Source organism: Nansenia antarctica (assembly GCF_963989245.1).
Source record: "Nansenia antarctica genome assembly, chromosome: 10".
Classification (NCBI taxonomy): domain Eukaryota; kingdom Metazoa; phylum Chordata; class Actinopteri; order Argentiniformes; family Microstomatidae; genus Nansenia; species Nansenia antarctica.
Window position 1 is genome coordinate 26,673,092 of NC_137680.1, and position 21,110 is coordinate 26,694,201.

Sequence of the window (21,110 nt, forward strand, 5' to 3'; positions counted from 1 at the left end):
ACATCAGTTTAGTTTAGAGGATAGATAGTTATGAGCTTGTACAGTGAGGTAGTTTATGTACAGTATCTAATGTGCAGAAGTTTAAAAGAAGCTATATCAGGAGACGTGTAATATACAGTAGTACAAAGGTAGTAATGTAAACATCAGTAGTGCAAAGGTTATAGAGTGATCACGTTAACCAGGGATGAGCAGCCAACAAGTGTTGTCATTGTCATCATAGTACCGGTAGGCATTTTTCATTGTCATATCAGAGCAGTCATAGAACAATGACGCCCCCTTTTGGGTGGTAATTGACTGCTTCAAACTGCTGGCGCCTTACTGGAAAAGCTAGTGCCAGTCTCCTAACCCCAGCCTTCACGCACGGCAGGAAACTAATCCCACGCAAAGACATTGAAGATTCCAGAATGAAATCAAAAGTTCAGATTCATATTGGCAAGTATATTTATTCATAAATTATTAGTTTTTACAACTGTGTAATAAACTTGAACTTTTTTATAAGACGCTCTCAGTGCCTCTTTGTTGAGGGGAACCTGGAATTACTGGAGGTTACACTAACGTACGGGAACTTGTTGCATCATGCCGTACTGCGTTGCGAAATTCAATGCGAAGGCAAATGCAAAGTTCATTTCTCACACATAACGTGGACAAACTAATTTCCATTATTATTATTTAAAATATATATATATATATTAATGATTATCGAGAAAAATATTCTGTGATCGACCAAGATACTTATCGATCAATTATCGATCGTCGATCATTGATGCCCACAGCTACTTCCTTCCTTTCTTTCTTTTTTCCCCCTTTTTTTTTAACACTCAAAGTCCTTCAAATAACTTGGCCTGGACACTCTTCTATGCGACTGTCGAACAGGAGTGATCCGCTGCTGTGACTGCACTGGCGTGCCTGGAGGTGGGTCGACGTGTCTGCGCACAATGTTGCCATCTCCCAGCATGACCTTATAGGAGACAGGACCTGTGATTTTGATTATGATCCGGGTATCTACTTAGGCCCATGACTGAAGTTCCTTGTGATCACTGTGCAGTAACGTGCAGTGAGGTCATTGGCTGGGTAGGCAGTGAGCTATTAAAAAAAAAATCATGCGAGTAACGCAGCAGCCAGACTTCAAATGGCATAGCGCATACTATAAAGGCAATCAAATAGCCCTTATATCTTTTAACGCAGGCTCAAAACTCACTTCTTCAAGAAGTAGGCCTACTACCAGGATCCTCCCTCTTAAGCACCTATTGTATTGTTAGTTTGCTATTCTTCTCTATGCTATTGCTATATTGCTATACTGTATTTTTAGTTTGCTATTCTTCATTTTGCCTTAAAAAAAAGCAGTACACTCCTACGTTAAATGCAATTATTGTAAGTCGCTTTGAATAAAAGCGTCGGCTAAATGACTGTAATGTAATGTAGGCTAATATACTATACTATATACTATACTATAAAGTCAATCACATAGCCCATATATACTATACTATCAAATAGCTGGTCAAAAATGTCATGTATTGTTATCTCATAACTACACAGCGTAGCGCAACAGCCTGTATGGCATTGCCTACATTCACCTGCATCTCAACAGGATTTACAGCAGCACGCAAAACAGCGCAATGACAATATAAATTCACCTGCATCAACAACACAGGATTTACAGCATTTGAACCGGCACGCAACAATAGCCTACATTATCTTAAGCATATGTAACATGCGTAGGCAAATGTGCGGCTAATTTCTCATCCTTTTCTGCCATCAAATGTAAAAGTTCGACATAATTCCCACGATTGATGGAGCTACTGCTCTCGTCGTTCCCCCGAAATGCTCATTCTTGACCGCGGCGCGAACAGCAGAGGATGCCGCTACGGCAAGCCAAACGCAAACTGTCAATCATGCTGTCAGAAGCAGCGTGGCACGGTGCCTCAACGTCCATCAATGAAGACAATGTGAGAACAGACTACGCATGCGCAAACCTACGAAACTGTTGGTCTATCACTTCGCATAAAAATGTGGAACGCCCTTCCTATAATCTTAAAGGAGTGCAAAACACTGCCCACCTTCAAAACCACTCTCAAAAAACATTTACAGGAGGCTGCAATCCGTAACTGGACCCTCTAAATCAAAAATCAGATTAAAAGACCCGAACTACCCACTGTACATACTTTGTGTTTTGTCCCCCGCCCCCACCTGTGGTGTATGTCCCCACCTGTCCTACCCGCTGTACATACCTTATGTTTTGTTGTATTGTTCTTCCCATGATGGATGTATGTTTATCTTGTAGATAGTAATAGTTATTTGTCTGTATTATCTTGTAGATAGTACTAGTTTTTTTTTTTTGTCTGTCTTACATGTAACGATGAATTGAAAATCAAGGACCCCAATTGAAATAAGCCAGTGGCTTTCTTGGGTTTTTATCCTTTTAGATGACCTTGTATGTAATATGTACTTCCATGTACCTACTTCTGCAAATCTTCTAATAAAGTTTTCAATCAATCAATCAAAAAGCATAGCACAGAAGCACAAGCACAGTCTGCCTCAGCCTCGCCAGCAATCAGCTCGCTTTGGGAGCAAACTCTCCTGGTGCCAGGGCATGCATTATATGTTTAAAACAACACATTTTACATCATTTATTTTTATTTTAACAACATTTTAACACATTAAAGTTAAGAATAATGAGTAAAATAAATAAAAGAAAAAAATATTTTTGAGATAAAAATACAAATAAAAAATATTTTAAAAAGACTGATATTCTTTTTCTTTCTTAAATGCCTGGGTGAGGCACTGCCTACCCTGCCTCACCTGACTGCACGCCACTGTCACTGTGTCCCCCTCCTGGAAACTTCTCCCTGAAACTTGCTTGTCATGATGCTTCTTTTGGATGCCTTGTTTTCGTTCCACCCTTGTTCGACGGTCTGGATGAATTTGGTCGAGTGTGGATCTTAACTTTCGACCTTGCAACATTTCAGCAGGCGACAGCCCCGTGGTGGACTGTGGTGTAATGCGATAACTAAACACTCTGGACACCTTAGTGTTGATGCTCCCTTCCCCTGCCTTTTTCATCATTGACTTGAATGTCTGGACTGCACGCTCAGCACAGCCATTGGAGGAAGCATGATAGGGAGCAGAGGTGATGTGCTCAATGCCGTTTTTCCGCATAAGTTGTTTGAATTCCGTGCTTACAAAACATGAGCCATTATCAGACACAATTGTCTCTGGTAGCCCCTGAATGCTGAAGCTCTTCCGTAGACATTCAATTGTGATGGCTGAAGTCGAGGCTGTCACCAGGTAAGCATCCATCCATTTTGAATACGCGTCCATCAGGATCAAAAACATGTGTCCCATAAACGGACCTGCATAATCAATGTGTAGCCTTTGCCATGGTTTGCTCGGCCACTCCCATGGGTGAAGTGGTGCTGGAGCTGGCGAGTTGCGGTGTTCTTGGCATGTGACACATCTCTTGACTACAGCCTCAATGTCCGCATCCAACTTTGGCCACCAGAAGTAGCTCCGCCCCAAGGCTTTCATTCGTGTGACGCCAATGTGACCTTGATGTAGCTGCTGTAACAAAGCGTCTCGTCCAGGCGGCGGCACCACCACCCGTGAGCCCACAGTACGCAGCCATCTTGCACACTTAACTCTGGGTCTGGGACTTGTGATGGCCAACCATGTTGGACAGACTCTGTCACTCTGGACAACACAGGGTCCCTGCTTGTCCATTTCCTCATTTCCGCTGCCGAGACGTGGGTCACATTCTCCATCATCAGCACTCGTTCTTCTTGCTCTCTCTCTGTGGACTGATGAGGCAGAGGGAGTCGACTCAGGGCATCTGCATTGCTGTGGTATTTCCCTGGCTTGTAAACAATCTCGTACTCATACGCTAGCAACGTTACTGCCCACCGCTGAATACGAGGGGATGCCATTTGAGACACAGCTTTCATCTCATTGAAGAGAGATAGTAAGGGTTTGTGGTCAGTGCAAATGACGAACTTCCTTCCATATACATATTTATGAAAGCGCTGGATGCCAAACATCACCGCCAGACCTTCCTTGTCCAGTTGTGAATAGTTTGATTCAGCCGACGTCAGTGTCCGCGACATGAAGCTGATGGGCCTCTCCTGTCCATCTGGCATGCGATGTGACAACACCGCCCCCACTCCAAGCGTCGCATGACAGGATCAGATCTTTTTGGCTGTCATAATTCACTAACACCTCAGATGACTGCATAAGTAGCTTCGACTCCTCAAAAGCTTTCTCCTGTGTTTCCTCCCATTTCCATGTTGTCTCTTTCCTCAACAGTTCATGTAAAGGCGATAACAATGTTGACAGGTTTGGCAGAAACCTGTTGTAGTAGTTGAGTAGGCCAAGGTATGCTCTCAGTTCTGTGACATTGGTCGGTGCTGGTGCCTTCTGTATGGCACTGACCTTGTGTGGTAGAGGATGTAATCCCGAGGCGTCCACCTTATGTCCTAGGAACTCTGCTTCCTGTTCCATGAATGCACACTTGTTGCGTTTCAGACGAAGGCCAGCTTCCTGGAGCCGCGTCAACACCTGGTGGTCGCTCCGCCCCGTCATCAAAATGTCATCCAGATAGACGGCCACATTTGGAATGCCGGCCACCAGACTCTCCATCATCCTTTGAAAAATTGCTGGGCTGGAGGAGACCCCGAATGGAAGACGATTCACCTGAAAAAGACCTTTGTGCGTGTTAATAGTGACATATGGCTTGGATGCTTCATCAAGTGTCACCTGTTGATACGCATGGCTCAGGTCCAGTTTGCTGAACTTCTCCCCGTCTGACAACTTTTCAAACAAGTTCTCCAATCTTGGGATTGGATACTGCTCGAGCTTCGACACCTGGTTGACTGTGACTTTGTAGTCTCCACATATGCGCACTGAATTATCAGACTTTAACACAGGCACGATCGGTGCAGCCCACTCAGAGAACTTCACTGGTTCAAGAATTCCCTGGTCTGTGAGTCTCTCTAACTCGATCTCCACCTTCTTCCTCATGGCGTAGGGGACTGGTCTAGGTTTATAGAACTTTGGGGAAACGCCTTCCTTGACATAGATTTTCACTGGTGGGCCTACCCAGGTTCCCAGTTCCTCTTTGAACACATCCTCATGTTGCTTTAGCACATCCTGTAATGTCAGTAGCTGCTCCATTTTATTCACCAAAACACAGTTCATTCCTAGCTCTTTGATCCATCCCCTGCCCAACAGGTTGGGTCCTGTGCCTGCTACGACCACTACTGGTAGCTGTTTTACTTGGTCTCTGTACTTTACAGTCACTTCTGCCACTCCCAGTGTAGGTACTTTTTCACCTGTATACGTTTTCAGAGTCACTGAGCAATCCTGCAGCTCTTGTGTGCCCCCTGCTGTCCATAGCTTGGCATATTTAGTCTTTGTCAAGATTGTCACACTGCAGCCAGTATCCACTTCAAATTCAACAGTACTCTCATTTATGTTAAGCTGTGTGGTAATGGGATCAACTTTTGTTAACTTGGACTCTAGTTAGATTGTACATAGTAAACACATCTTCGTCGCTTGAAACATTCTCAGGAGATTCACTTATGTGATGGGCAGACTGCTTTTTATAATTTCTAAAACTCTTTTGCTTGTACTTCCCTCCTCCCTTAAGCTTAAGTTGATCCGGAGTTGAGGATTTGCACATTAATTTTTCTTCACATGCCCATTTTTCCCACAGCCTTGGCACTTTTCATTGAGAAAACGACAGTCCCTTGCCATATGTTCACCCCCACATCTATAACCAGTGGAGCCCCTAGACTTTTGGGGGCCCTAAGCAAACAACATTATGGAGGCCCCTGGTAAGGGTCTTTTTACATTTTTACATTTATTTATTTCCCTGACACTAAAATATAATACGGTTTTTTACGAAGTTCGCGCATATGCGCGCGCTCGTGTGTGTGTAAGTAAAAAAACAGTCTGAAACAAAGGAATTCATTATAAATGTCATAATGTATTAATTAACAGTCACACACACGTCCGAGTATTTGATCAACAAAGGAGCCATGTGTAGTAACATCAAATTGGAGCAATATAAATAATGAAATATCAACTCACAATGGTGCTTATTAGAACTCTTAACACACTTACATTCTGAAACTGCTGGTGTTTTCACATTCTGAAACAGCAACATTAATATGTAATATCAAACAGAGCAAGAACAACAAATAAATAAACAAATAAATCAAAAAATCAATAAACAAGTATATTCTGAAACCGCTGGTGTTCTTATTTACATTTTACATGACTCCACTGGGTCTGTCTGTCTGTCTGCCTGCCTGCCTGCTTGTCTGTCTGTCTGTCTGCCTGCCTAAGACATCTTACTTATTTTGCACTCTGCATCTTATTTACATTTTTGCACTCTGCAGCTTCTATCCACTTACCACTATCCTGGTGTCGTTTTTCATTGTCTTCTCATTTCTTTTTTCTTTTTTTGGTGACCAGAAATGTGCGATCGCTTCATGATTGTTGAGAGGCAGCTAGAAGTCAATTTCAAGCTAGAAGGGGGCGGGGCCCCACTAGGGGGGTTTTGGGGCAGCGGCGTGGATACTGCCAATAGTGGTTACGGATATGGATGTCCGTGGTGTTATAGATCATATAATAACGCCGTAATTGCAGGGAATACTTTACCAAACTAGCTATTTCACAATGAAAAGTAGTTAAACTCTTAACTACCCTCATATTGTTTAGCTTGTCAAACTAAAACTGTCCTTGGATGAATGTATGCGCAGCGCGAGCGCAGCGCAGTGCGAGCAGACTCAGAGCGACTGAACGCTGAATGCCATGATTTCCATTGAAAATACATTAATCCAAGGACAGTTTTAGTTTGACAAAAAGGCCCTTTTTGTTTGGTGGCCCCAAGCAATTGCCTTGGTTGCCTCTATGGACGGGGCGCCTCTGTCTATAACATGCCAATGGAGTTGTTTTTCCTTGCCACTTCTGTTTTTCCTTCACATTATACACTGGCGCATGGGATACAGCTTTACTCACAGTACTGTCCAGCGTTCTCGGCCCCAACTGCAGATCCTGCACATCCCTATTTGCAGTTTCCATGGCGTGCGCGACTTTCAATGCTCTGTCGAACGTTAGCTCCGCCTCCGCCAACAATCTCCGCTGTATGCGATCATCTGCTATGCCACATACGAGCCTGTCGCGTAGCATCTCTTTCAATTTGTCACCGTAGTTGCAATGAACACTAACCCTAACCCATTTGCAATGAAAAAATGTCCCAAAACGTCGACATACTCCTCCCACGTCTGGGTGTTACTGTCAAAAGCAGTGAGTGTTCCTACCATCATAGTAAAGCAGTGAGTGTTCCTACCATCATGGTAGCCATCTCGACGTCTTGGCTATCACTATTAGCTCCCTCGTCCTCCGACATTAGCCGAGTTGTCCGCGTACTAGAACTCACAAGTTGTTCGTCTTTTCCACAACTTCCTCCAAGTTCACCGTTTATCTCGTCGCCAGATGTGATATCTTCCTAATATAATAATGATGAGCGGACAGCGGGTAAACAGTAACTGGTTTATATTAATAAGTGCAGAGCATTACAGAGCATGGCAGTTCCCCACATTAGACTAACTGAACCTATGCTGCCCCCTACGGGACCTTCCTAACCAGGCAGATAACCTCTATTACAAGCTAGTTCAAACAACAAACTTTGACATGTTTAGAAGCTCCAGGGGGGTATTCCACGAAGCTCGATAAATCAATCAAGCCATCAATGTGGCTCAAATAATTCGCTGCTTGGTTGAGCTCCTTCTGAGTCAGATATAATTAGCCTGCTCGCGACCAGGCTAAAACACAGGCTATGGTAAGACGCGCGTCAAAAAAGGCTCACAGGCGGAAACTACATCCCGAACGACAGTTCCTCTTTTAGGAAATATTAGTTCCCACTTCACACGAGATAGATAGATGGATAGGTTGACTGTGTGATAGATAGATAATTTGATATTTTGAAAGTGTGATCGATCGATAGATATTTTGATTGTGTGATAGATAACTTGATATTTTGAAAGTGTGATAGATAGATCGATAGATCAATAAATAAAAGAGTGTAAAAATAAAAAGGTAATTATGTCAACTTGCATTGCTGTCATCTCAGCGGCTGGCTGGCGTAGTGGTTAAGGCAGCCAGTGTCGGTTCCAAAGGTTGTGTGTTTGAGACTTGACTAAGTCATTATTTTATTTATTTTTTACATTTAACCGAAGCCTTCATGCAAATCGATTTACAACATATATATATATATATATATAATCCAGGGTCTAGTTTAAGAACATAATTTACGCAGAAAGGCTTCAAACACCATTGTAATCGTGTCAGTTCTTGTAAATTAGCCTGCACCATCATTTTATAGCCTATATACTTACTATTACTATATTTTAGATGAGATTTTAGATTAGATTCAGACAACGAAATGCAGTAAAAAGTGTGTCTGAAGAGGGATTCGAACCACATCTAAAAATGATGAATAAATCCTGTGGCAGCGGTCGATACCACTAGGCCATTGTGACGATATGACGGTTTGTAGCCTGCTGCTGATATCACCACAGTAGTAATATTCATTTATTAAAATATGAACATATAACAATAACTGGGGCTAGTATGACCTACGCATTTAATCGGTCAGCAATTTCTTGCCAAACCATTTCCCTCGCCTTGTTAATTGCGGCAGTATTGCACTATTTTACATCTTATTTTTCCGTCTTCATAAAGATCAATAATTCGGGAATGCTGCGCAAATGTAGTACCCCTGCAGAGTGGAGTATCTTCATTTCGACAGATCGACTCTTCTGGGCTCTTTATGTCTGCGTGCACGCGCCCATATCGAAGATTTGTAAGCCTGTCTTCTGTGAACACTGATGACACAAGGCTGATCCTCGTTTGAGGAATCACCTGAGGCTTGAATTCCAATCTCGAGTTGCCTGAGCGCCGCATTTATTTATATCGCCGCTATACTGATCCACCTTTAGTGGAATGGCCCCCAGGTAGAGTCGAGACCATAACAAACACGTTGTGCGACAAGCCCCCGAACAAGAGAGCGGAACACAGCTCATGTTCTGACTACTGTAACCGTGTTGTAACACCCCTGGTTTATTGACTTAGCTATCAACTACATATAGTCTTCGATCAGGGCTTGGATTAGTAGAGATAGTAAAAAAAATAAAGTCAGCCAGCCAAGCTAGTTACACTTGCTAGTCTAGCTAGCTAACGTTAGCTAACCTAACTTGCATACTAGCGACAACAAAACTGATTTTAAAACAAATAGTGGCTAATAAATCTTCACTTAAATGCATACTAAAGAATACTAAAGAATACATGCATGGTACTTAAGGCCGATTTAGACTTCTGCGTATTATCAACGCCGTAGCCTTGCGTAGTCCCGCGTGGGCCCGCCTTGCCTACGGCGTAGGTGCTCTGTGATTGGTCCGCTTGGTAGCACATGATTCCGACTCTCTCAGAGACCAAAATGCGGAAGCCATGACAGAAATGTCATTTACCTTTTCTGTAATTACTCATTAATAAAGATTTGAAAAATTATGATAACCATCGTATTATCTTAGTTTAATGTCATTTCAATGCATCATATAACTTTTATTTACAACAAGCATAACAACAAAAAGATCGCTATTATGCCGCTTTGAGTACACCGTTCCAACGGAGCTCCTTATGGAAGCGTCAGGCACAGCCTTCCTGAGCGCGATTCACATTTACGAGATGTACAAATCCTGTTTATTTAGAAATAAATGATTAGTTACAGGGAGCCCCATGGCTGTTCGTTGGGTTTAAATTATATTTATGATAGACATATTTAATGTTAAGTTATCTATAAGAACTATGATTGGTCCGCTTGGTAGCGTCACATTCCGACTCTCGTAAATGCGGAAGTCATGACAGAAATGTCATTTACTTTTTATGTAATTACTTATTAATAAAGATTTGAAAATGTATGATAACCATCGTATTATCTTAGTTTAATGTCATTTCAATGTATCATATAACTTTTATTTACAACAAGCATAACAACAAAAAGATCGCTATTATGCCTCTATGAGTACACAGACCAACACGACGCGGTCCGCGGACCAACGTAGAACTATAAACTTGGAGAGCTCTCGCGTAGGCTACGGTGTAGCCGCGCGTAAATTCGACGCAGGAGTATAAATCAGGCTTTACTGTCAACTAGTGATGTTACGCTCGACGCAGAAGTCACGACACGGCTTCCACCTTCACAAAGTCCCCAGTGCCGAAAGTCATTACCGAAATACTAATACTGACCACGCCCCCCGCTCCGAACGCTCTGAGTGCACAGCGCTGAGAGTTTCACAAAAGGCTCTCGAGCCCACAAACCCTGATATGAGGTCTCCGAGTTTACGAACGACCGACTGTGATTACCGGAATAGGGGACTTTAAATTCTCCGACAGAATGGTGAAGCACATTGTTCCACCACCAGCGGGGAGTGAAGTGAAGGTGGACGCCGTGTCGTGACTATAGAGGACGCTGGCGTTGATTCTCCGCCCGAAATCTAGGAGTAATTGCCGTATACAAATCGACATGTGATCCCAAGTACATCCAGCTGTGGGCGCGGGCAATGTGACGGAAATTGACGGAAGGTGTCACGACCATATATGGTTCGTAGAGTTAACCAGATGATTCGTCACTATAGTAAGGGCATTTTACCAGATATTTGACCAATCTGCGAAGTAAATCGTTACCAAGAAATTTCTTCACCAATGTGTTTCTAAAGGTGTGTAATAACATGTCCTAAAAGGTTGAAATTCAACTCCTGTGGGAAACCTCATAAAAAAACTGCTCAAAGTTGGGGTACCGATAACCGATTTTCGAAAATTCGAAAATGCTTAAATTGGACTTGAGTAACTTTTGAGGGGTCAAACTAGGCATTTTTCATGAAATTTAAGTACTGGAAGTATTACTAGGCCTGGTACTTAATGGGACTTAGTCTGTGGACACTAGAGTCTAAGCTCCAGGGCAGGGAGGCTGGTAGGTAGAGTGGCTGAGTAAGAGGCTCTGAGACTGGGCCTAGTGTTTGAGATTGATTGAGATTGAGATTGAGATTGAGATAACGTTTATTGCCACTATGCATTACACATATAGGAATTTGCTTCGTCACCACAGCAAGTGCGTTTATACTTTTTTCACATATCAAAAACAGGACAACACAACAACAACACAGGACAGACAACAGTGCATTGGATAGTGCGGTATAAAGTAAAGTGCAGTGCAGAGTTTTTTTACAGTGAGTCCAGTTCAGTCCTGGGCAGACTTGGGGGCGGGGGGGGGGGGAAGCCAGAGTCATTTAACAGCCTGGCGGCTGAGGGGTAGAAGCTGAGCCTGTGGCGGGCCTTAAGTGCCTTAGGCAGCCGCAACCTTCTTCCAGAGGGAAGCAGGGTGAGGAGGCCGTGGCCGGGGTGGAAGGGGTCAGCCATGATCTTCCTTGCCCTCCTCAGAGCCCTGGTGTCATGCAGGGAGTTGAGGGAGGGCAAGGGACAGCCGATCACCCTCTCTGCTGAACGTCGCACCCGCTGCAACTTGGCCTTGTCCTTGGTCGTTGCAGCAGGGAACCAGGTGATGATGGAGTGGGTGAGGATGGATTCTATGATGGCCGTGTAGAACTGGACCATCATGGACCTCGGCAGCCTGAGTTTCCTCAGCTGCCGGAGGAAGAACATCCTCTTCTGGGCCTTCTTTGTGAGGACCTCGGTGTTCTGCTCCCACTTTAGGTCCCGGGAGATGGTCATGCCTAGAAAGCGGCATGACTCCACGGAGGCCACCGGGGTACCTCCCAGCGTGATGGGAGGGGGCAGGGCTGCTTTCCTTCGGAAGTCCACCACCATCTCCACTGTTTTTAGAGCATTTAGCTCCAGATTGTTTAAACTGCACCATCTCTGCAGGAGATGTAGGACATGTGTTGTAGTACTGGTCCTGCCAGTACTACTAGTAACTAAAAACGTTTTTTAGGATACCAGGGATGCATTCTTCTGGAAGTCGCGGATGGCTGTCCTTATCAGTGGGGGGGTGCTTAAGTGTGGGGGCCCGGGACCGCCTGGTGCACGTGGTAGGGTGTGGAGGAACCAGGGGGTGTTATGGAGGAAAGGAGTCCGATGATGAGGCACTTAGACCGGGCACTATAGGGTAGGTCATAGGCCCTGGAGGTCAGAGCTCCAGAGGAGGGTTGAATGGTAGACAGCTAGGCCCAGTGAGGTCACTCCTAATCGGACTGGCAGTGTATCACATAGGCTCTGGAGGTCAGAGCTCCAGAGGAGGGTTGAATGGTAGACAGCTAGGCCCAGTGAGGTCACTCCTAATCGGACTGGCAGTGTATCACATAGGCTCTGGAGGTCAGAGCTCCAGAAGAGGGGTGACTGGTAGACATCTAGGCCCAGTGAGGTTACTCCTAATCGGACTGGCAGAGTAGCAGTTAGCCCCTGGAGGTCAGAGCTCCAGAAGAGGGGTGACTGGTAGACATCTAGGCCCAGTGAGGTTACTCCTAATCGGACTGGCATAGTAGCAGTTAGCCCCTGGAGGTCAGAGCTCCAGAAGAGGGGTGACTGGTAGACAGCTAGGCCCAGTGAGGGCTCTCCTAATCGGACTGGCAGTGTATCACATAGAGCCTGGATGTCAGAGCTCCAGAAGAGGGGTGACTGGTAGACATCTAGGCCCAGTGAGGTCACTCCTAATCGGACTGGCAGTGTATCACATATAGCCTGGAGGTCAGAGCTCCAGAAGAGGGGTGACTGGTAGACAGCTAGGCCCAGTGAGAGCTCTCCTAATCGGACTGGCAGTGTATCACATAGAGCCTGGATGTCAGAGCTCCAGAAGAGGGGTGACTGGTAGACATCTAGGCCCAGTGAGGTCACTCCTAATCGGACTGGCAGTGTCTCACATATAGCCTGGAGGTCAGAGCTCCAGAAGAGGGGTGACTGGTAGACAGCTAGGCCCAGTGAGGTCACTCCTAATCGGACTGGCAGTGTATCACATATAGCCTGGAGGTCAGAGCTCCAGAAGAGGGGTGACTGGTAGACAGCTAGGCCCAGTGAGGGCTCTCCTAATCGGACTGGCAGTGTATCACATAGTACCTGGAGGTCAGACCTCCAGAAGAGGGGTGACTGGTAGACAGCTAGGCCCAGTGAGGGCTCTCCTAATCGGACTGGCAGTGTATCACATAGTACCTGGAGGTCAGAGCTCCAGAAGAGGGGTGACTGGTACACAGCTAGGCCCAGTGAGGGCTCTCCTAATCGGACTGGCAGTGTATCACATAGGTCCTGGAGGTCAGAGCTCCAGAAGAGGGGTGACTGGTAGACAGCTAGGCCCAGTGAGGTTACTCCTAATCGGACTGATAGTGTATGACATAGGCCCTGGAGGTCAGAGCACCAGAAGAGGGGTGACTGGTAGACAGCTAGGCCCAGTGAGGGCTCTCCTACTCAGCCTGGTAGTACAGGACCTGAGGCCCTGGAGCTCATGTGACCTCCAGCATAGGGCCACAGGCCTAGTCACAGCACCCATGGAAGGTGTGTTGTCTCTGGGCTGTGTGTCTAGCTGAACACCTCTGGTAGTCCTTGGTACATCTCATGTTGGTACATGAGAGTGAAGCTATTCAGCTTCACTCTCACCTCCCTTTTTTTTTTAGGCCTCCATTACAGGTAGGTCACTGCCCACCAGAGTGACTCTCTGCTGGGCTGTGTGTGTATGTGAACAAGCCTGGTTCTATCGTTCCACATGCAGTGAGGCCTATGACTCTGCATCAGTGCCCAGCAGAGTGTCTCTCTGCTGGGCTGTGTGTGAGTAGCTCAAAGGCCTAAAGGTAAACTCATGTGACCTCCAGCACAGGGCCTATGGGTCTTTAACCATGCCCATGATAGTGACTCTCTGCTGGGCTGTGTGAGTAGCTGAACACCTAGCTGGTAGTCTGGTTGGTACATCTCTTCCACAATGGGAGGTGAGAGTGAAGGCCTCCATAACAGGTAAGTTACTGCCCAGCAGAGTGTCTCTCTAAAAAAAAGGGCGTGGCAGTTTCTCTACCAGGAAGTGGTCTTGGTGACAAATAAATGCTTGCAATCAACTCAGAATCATGAAAAATGCCTAGTTTGACCCCTCAAAAGTTACTCAAGTCCAATTTAAGCATTTTCGAATTTTCGAAAATCGGTTATCGGTACCCCAACTTTGAGCAGTTTTTTATGAGGTTTCCCACAGGAGTTGAATTTCAACCTTTTAGTACATGTTATTACACACCTTTAGAAACACATTGGTGAAGAACATTTTTGGTAACGATTTACTTCGCAGATTTTCATATGTTTCCCTTACTACTAGGGTTAGAATACATATGTTTAACTTTAGGTAGGTATTTAGTGAATGTAAAACTATTGGTTATGATATCGAGTGGGTTCTTCATCGCTTCATTTATCTTTTGCTCTAATTATAGAGAGGTATATAAGAGGTCATTTAGGTTGGAACTTAGTAGACTTTTGATTAGCTGAGGTTTTAGCCTCATTTTAATGAAACATCTAGGCTACCCCTTGATTTGAAAGGATATCATTTATAGATCACTTACTGTCTTATTGGGCTATGAAGTGATGTAATGATTAAAGCACTTTGAGCTGCAATGTTTGCAGGAAAAGTGCTATACAAATGAAAGTTGTTATTCTTATTCTTATTATTATTATTATTATTATTATTATTATTATTATTATTATTATAACCACATGTAGTGTAAGCAGGCGTTTTTGTGTGTGTAAACACTTGAGATACAAATGTTGAGCAGTAAAAAAATCGAATATTATTGCTATGCAACCTATCCTTCTGAGTCAGATATAATCAGAGGTGTCAAGTAACGAAGTACAAATACTTTGTTACCTTGCTTAAGTAGACATTTTGGGTATCTATACTTTACTGGAGTAATTATTTTTCAGCCGACTTTTTACTTCTACTCCTTACATTTTCACGCAATTATCTGTACTTTCTACTCCTTACATTTTAAAAATAGCCTCGTTACTCCTATTTCATTTCAGCTTGTTTTCATTACAGCTTTTCATCGTTAAAAAAAACACACACAAAAAAAAACTATCCAGATAAGTCGCGCCATCCAGATAGAGTGAATTTGATTGTGGTTGGATGAGAAGTATAAACATTATACCATTCCGACACCCTATTGGTTTGTACGAGATGCATTCCATCTGCACATGACACAAATCACACTCCAGCAAGGAAAGCAGATGTATGTAGCCAAAGATGTCCGTGGCCGTGCCAGAGACTCAAAATAACAGCGAAATGTCCCAACCAAGCACCAGCATCAACCAGGTTGATAGCCAGGAAGATCAGCCAACCCTTCTCCATCCCTGGCCGTACCTGGAAGAATTTTTTGAAATGGTTGGATGCAAAAACAACTCCTTTCGAATGCGCTGCAAGCTCTGCGCACCCAAGTACCACGAGCTAATGGCCTTCAAAAACTCACCGTCTAATTTGAAAAAGCATATTGAGGTAAGCTGAAAGTTTGTTATTATCAGTCGACATTTTGTAGTAACCTAGTAACGTACTAATGGTACATTTGCAATGTTTGCTATGGCTAAGAACATGCCATGGTTTGCTTGCTAGCAGTAGGCTATGATTCAATGTTTCATTTGTAATCCTTCATGTGTTGAGGTCGGAGTTTTACCGTGTTTGTTGCTGTAAAGAGTTAATTATGTTCCCACGGGAGAAGAAATGTGCGCGGTGTGTGCCATTAACAATAATGTTACTTTTCAGTCATGCCAGCAGCTGCTTGTGGTCCTAAAACAGCTTTAAGTGGCAATATTCTGGTCTGCTCAACATAATTGCATAGACCAGTGAAACTGCTCCCTAACTTGTAGTCTGACCTCCATTCATGAACTTCCAGCGTGACATTTAATACAGCGGAAGTCCTAGATAGTCTCAGCTTGTGGTTTGAGAGAAATAATATGAATCTCAATCTGTGCCTGTGCATTCATTTTCTCCACAGAAGAAACACCCCACTCGTCTAGAGAGGTACACGCAACTTTCTTCAACAGCCCTCAAAAGGAAGTCATCCACTGAAGGTTCTTTGACCCCACCCTCCAAACAAACCAAGCTGTGGGAGGCTCGAAGAGTGTCCCAGGCAAGTGTGGATGAAGTAGTCCTCAAATTCATTGTCCAAGGCTTGCACCCACCACACATTGTTCAGCAACAGGGCTTCATTGAGCTTGTGCAACATCTTCAGCCAAATACAAATGTCATGACGCGTAATACTGTTGTTAACAAAGTCACAAAGGCCTCTGTTGAAATGAAAAGAAAACTGAAAGCTGCCCTTAGTGAAATTGAGTTCATAGCAACAACAACAGACTGCTGGACGGCACACCGTCGCGGTTTAATTGGTGTCACTGCGCACTGGTTTAACCGCCAGACCATGCAGAGATCCTGTGCTGCCCTGGCATGCAAGCAACTTAAAGGGTCACATACCTTTTCTGCCCTGGCTGGTGCCCTAAATGATATTCACACAGAATTCAATGTCAGAGAGAAGATCGTTTGCACTACAACTGACAACGGATCAAACTTCCTGAAAGCCTTCAGAGTTTATGGGCAGACTGACGAGAACAACAATGTTGAACCTGTAGGAGAGGGTGATGGAGAAGAGGATGATGGTGGCCAAAATGATGATAACGATGAAGAAGAGGAAAGCCTTGAGGGTGTTGAATTTGTTGATGCCGGAGCCCTGTTGGAAGAAGATGACTACTTAGAATACCAGCTACCCAAGCACCATCGCTGCGCCTGCCACCTCCTCAATTTAGTGTCCACAGTTGATGCTTCGAAAGCAGAGGTCAACCCACAGTACAAGCGAGTGTCAAGGTCCACATTTGCCAAATGCTCTAGCCTGTGGAATAAAAGTTCAAGATCAACCACCGCATCTGAAGTAATTGAAGAACACTGCAAACTCCAACTCGTAAGGCCTGTTGCTACAAGGTGGAATTCACTCTTCTCAGCCGTAGAAAGAATAGTGAGAATAACACGAGAACAAGGCGAGGGAGCCCTTGCAGCTGTCTGCAGTGAACTAGATACACCCAAGTAAGTGCTTGTTTTTCTGCCTTACAGTTAATGAAGTGATTAACAATAGATTAAGTCACAGTTTTATACTTGGAATACTGTAGAACACGTATGCACTATGCCAATATGCAGTCCCCATATTTACTATGAATGTGATTTGTAGCAACACAACTTCATTTCTAAAAGTCTCAGATGACAATATTTTTCCTTTTTAATGATCAGTTCCTCCAGTTGAAGGTGCTACATCAAGTAGACTTAATGTTCCATTTTGTGTTTTTCTCTTCTTCTTTGTACAGGTTTACTCCAGTGGAACTTGCATTTCTTGCAGAATATGCGAAGACAATGAGCCCAGTTGCAAAGGCACTGGATGTTCTTCAGGGAGAAACCAGTGTGCAGATGGGATGGTTGGTCCCCACCATAACTCTGCTAAGGACCAAGCTACAGCACCTTCAAGTCGCCTCCAAGTTCTGTGAGCCTTTGATTGCTGCACTTCTTTCAGGCCTTGAGAAACGCTTCGGAGAGATGCTTGCAGATCCAGAACTGATAGCCGCAGCCATTCTAGTTCCCAAATTTAAGACCTGTTGGACAAGTGACGAAAATATCCTCAAACTTGGTAAGTGTCTCACTTCCGCTTAATATGTGTAATTTCTATGAAGACAGTGAAATTAGTTTGAAATTACATTTAATGACACACACACACAACACTATCCAATACACAGTTACAATACTGCCATATAGTCTAAATTGTCATGATTTTTGTTTTTTATTCCACAGGCCTTCACTATATCAGAAGCCACTTGGACTGTCAGGCCGAGAAACACTTCAGTGAGGGCTCCCAATCGTCTGAGGAAGAGGACTTCTTTTCCTCCTTGAAGAAGACCGGCCCTCTTGAAACGTCCCAGCAGTTGGATGCGTACCTGGGGTGCCCAGGAGACACAGTAGAGGTACTGAAGACCTTCCCAGCTGTGTGCCAGCTATCACTCAAACTTAATACGGGACTCCCTGCCTCAGCAGCCTGTGAAAGACTGTTTAGTGTCGCAGGGTTGATCTTCAGGCCAAAAAGAGCATGCATTGGCTCAAAGAACTTTGAGAACCTGCTGCTTTTGCGGCTGAACAAAGCTTATTGGTAACTCTGATGCTGATGTAGATTGTGTGTATGTGTGTGTTTTTTCAGGAAATATTGAATCACTACTTTGTTATGGTTTGTATGGTTTTGCCCTCACAGTTCCAATAAAGGCTATTGACTTTTGACTTTTGACGTTTTACTTTTGACGTTTGACTTTTTGCACCATTACAATACTTAGGCAACTAGTCATCATATCTTCCGTGTTCACATGTTAATGCTCAGTAGTACACATATATGGTTCTTTAATGTATTTGCATTGCACTAAAATGTGTTCATTTTCAATGGGCATAAATGCGTCTGAAACAAGTACATCCCAAATGTTTCAACATTAACATTTTAATAATAACATAATAGTCATTATGGCCTTTAGAAAAATGTTTTTTGGGGGGAGGTGGGGTAGTGCACTATAGGCCCCTGTGGCGTGGCCTAAGCTTTTGTCCTTAATGGCATTTTTTTCCCCTTACATTACTTTTACTTTTATACTTTAAGTAGTTTTGAAACCAGTACTTTTATACTTTTACTTGAGTAAAAAGCTTGAGTTGATACTTCAACTTCTACAGAAGTCTTTTTAAACCATAGTATCTATACTTCTACTTGAGTAATGAATGTGAATACTTTTGACACCTCTGGATATAATTAGCCTGGTCCCGAGCAGACTTACTATACAGGCTGGCTAAGGTAATGCGTGCGTCAAAAAAGGCTCACAGGCGGAAACTACATCCCGAACGACAGTTCCTCAAGTGTCTTTTAGGAAATATTAGTTCCCACTTCACACGAGATAGATAGATAGTTTGACTGTGTGATAGATAGATAATTTGATATTTTGAAAGTGTGATCGATCGATCGATAGTTTGATTGTGTGATAGATAACTTGATATTTTGAAAGTGTGATAGATAGATCGATAGATAAATAAATTAAAAAGTGTAAAAAAATAAATAAAATAAATAGGTATCTTTATTAACTTGCATTGCTTTTGTCACAGTGGTCTGGCTGGCGCAGTGGTTAAGGCAACCAGCTAGAGTTCTGAAGGTTGCGAGTTCGAGACTTGATTTTAGTGTTGTTGTTTTTTTTTTTTACATTTAACCGAAACCTTCATGCAAAGGCTTCAAACACCATTGTAATCGTGTCAGTTCTTGTAAATTAGCCTGCACCATAATTTTATAGCCTACATATTTTTTTAGATGAGATTTTAGATTAGATTCAGACAACGAAATGCAGTAAAAGTCTGAAGAGGGATTTGAACCATCGATTTAAAATGACGATTAAATACTATGGCAGCGGTCGATACCACTAGGCCATTGTGACGATATGACGGCTTGTAGCCTGCTGCTGATATCACCACAGTAGTAAATATTAATTTATTAAAATATGAACATATAACAATAACTGGGGCTAGTATGACCTACGCATTTAATCGGTCAGCAATTTCTTGCCAAACCATTTCCCTCGCCTTGTTAATTGCGGCAGTATTGCACTATTTTACATCTTATTTTTCCGTCTACATAAAGATAAATAATTCGGAATGCTGCGCAAATGTAGGACCCCTGCAGAGTGGAGTATCTTCATTTCGACAGATCGACTCTTCGGGGCTCTTTATGTCTGCGTGCACGCGCCCATATCGAGGATTTCTAAGCCGGTGTTCTGTGAACACTGATGACACAAGCCTGATCCTCGTTCGAGGAATCACCTGAGGCTTGAATTCCAATCCCGAGTTGCCTGATCGCCTGATTTATTTAAATCGCCGATATACTAATCCACTTTAGTGGAACGGCCCCCAGTTCTATGAGTGGAGCGGAGCCCCATAGGGGACCCGTATGCTAGTATACTAGTATGCTAGTATGCAGTATGCTAGTATGCCATTTCCAACACAGCCACTGACTGAAAGAGAACGTTTCGACCCGACAACAGACTGGATCAACGTCCTGCTCCTCACATTTCCGGCTCATTTACAGACTAGAGACGTGTCAAAAATAAGCCTGGATTTTCCTTTAGCAACGTTGATGGAATACCCCCCTGGCTACCGTTGTTGAACATGGTTGTACACTTATACACTGAACAGAAATATAAACGCTTGTTTTTGCTCCAATTTTTCATGAGTTGAAATCAAAGATCTAAGCCTGTGTCTCTGTCTGATTCATACATACACAAACATGTACCGCTGAAATCACACAGATAGTCACACAGGCATTCATTGGCCAGCCCTGAGATTTGTAAGGATCTGTTTACATGTGTAATTGTAATGTATGCATGTATTTTCTTTAGCATCTTAGAAGATGGCCGTAAAACTGTACCTAGGCCTAATTATTGGATTTGCTCTTGCTCTTGCTGCTGTTGTTCAACATGGTAAGAGACTGCCTTAACACTCGTGATTAATCTCATCATTTGTATTTTTACAGTCATTCAGAGAAGCATATTGGTTGTGTCCTCAAAGCGATTTACAAAAAAGTAACATTGACTTATTTTTGGTCACATTTTGTTTTGTCCTTTTTGTCATTCCAGATCCGTTTAATATTAAATGTGACACTATAACTGAGTGCTTTACACCTACTGATTGTAAATGGAAGTCCAACTCTAAATTTGAAGGAATTAATCAGTGTAAATGCAGGGCCGACCCAAAGGGTGAGTTTCATGGTTTATTTTTATCCTGCCCTTTCCATGTCTCCTTCGCCTTCAGTAAATATCCATGATAAATGTAGGAATGTCAAAGTTAATGTCTCCTTTTGTGTCTTTAGGTGAGGTGCAATGTATTGAAGATGGTGGCACTAAAGTGAGTTTCTGTAAATCATATGAAGACTGCGGATTCGGTCCAAAAACAGATAAATGGAAAATAAAGGAATGCATTATTGAAAGAAATGAAGGTATGTTTTACACTCTTACCATGACTGAATTATTAATGTTATGTACCATAA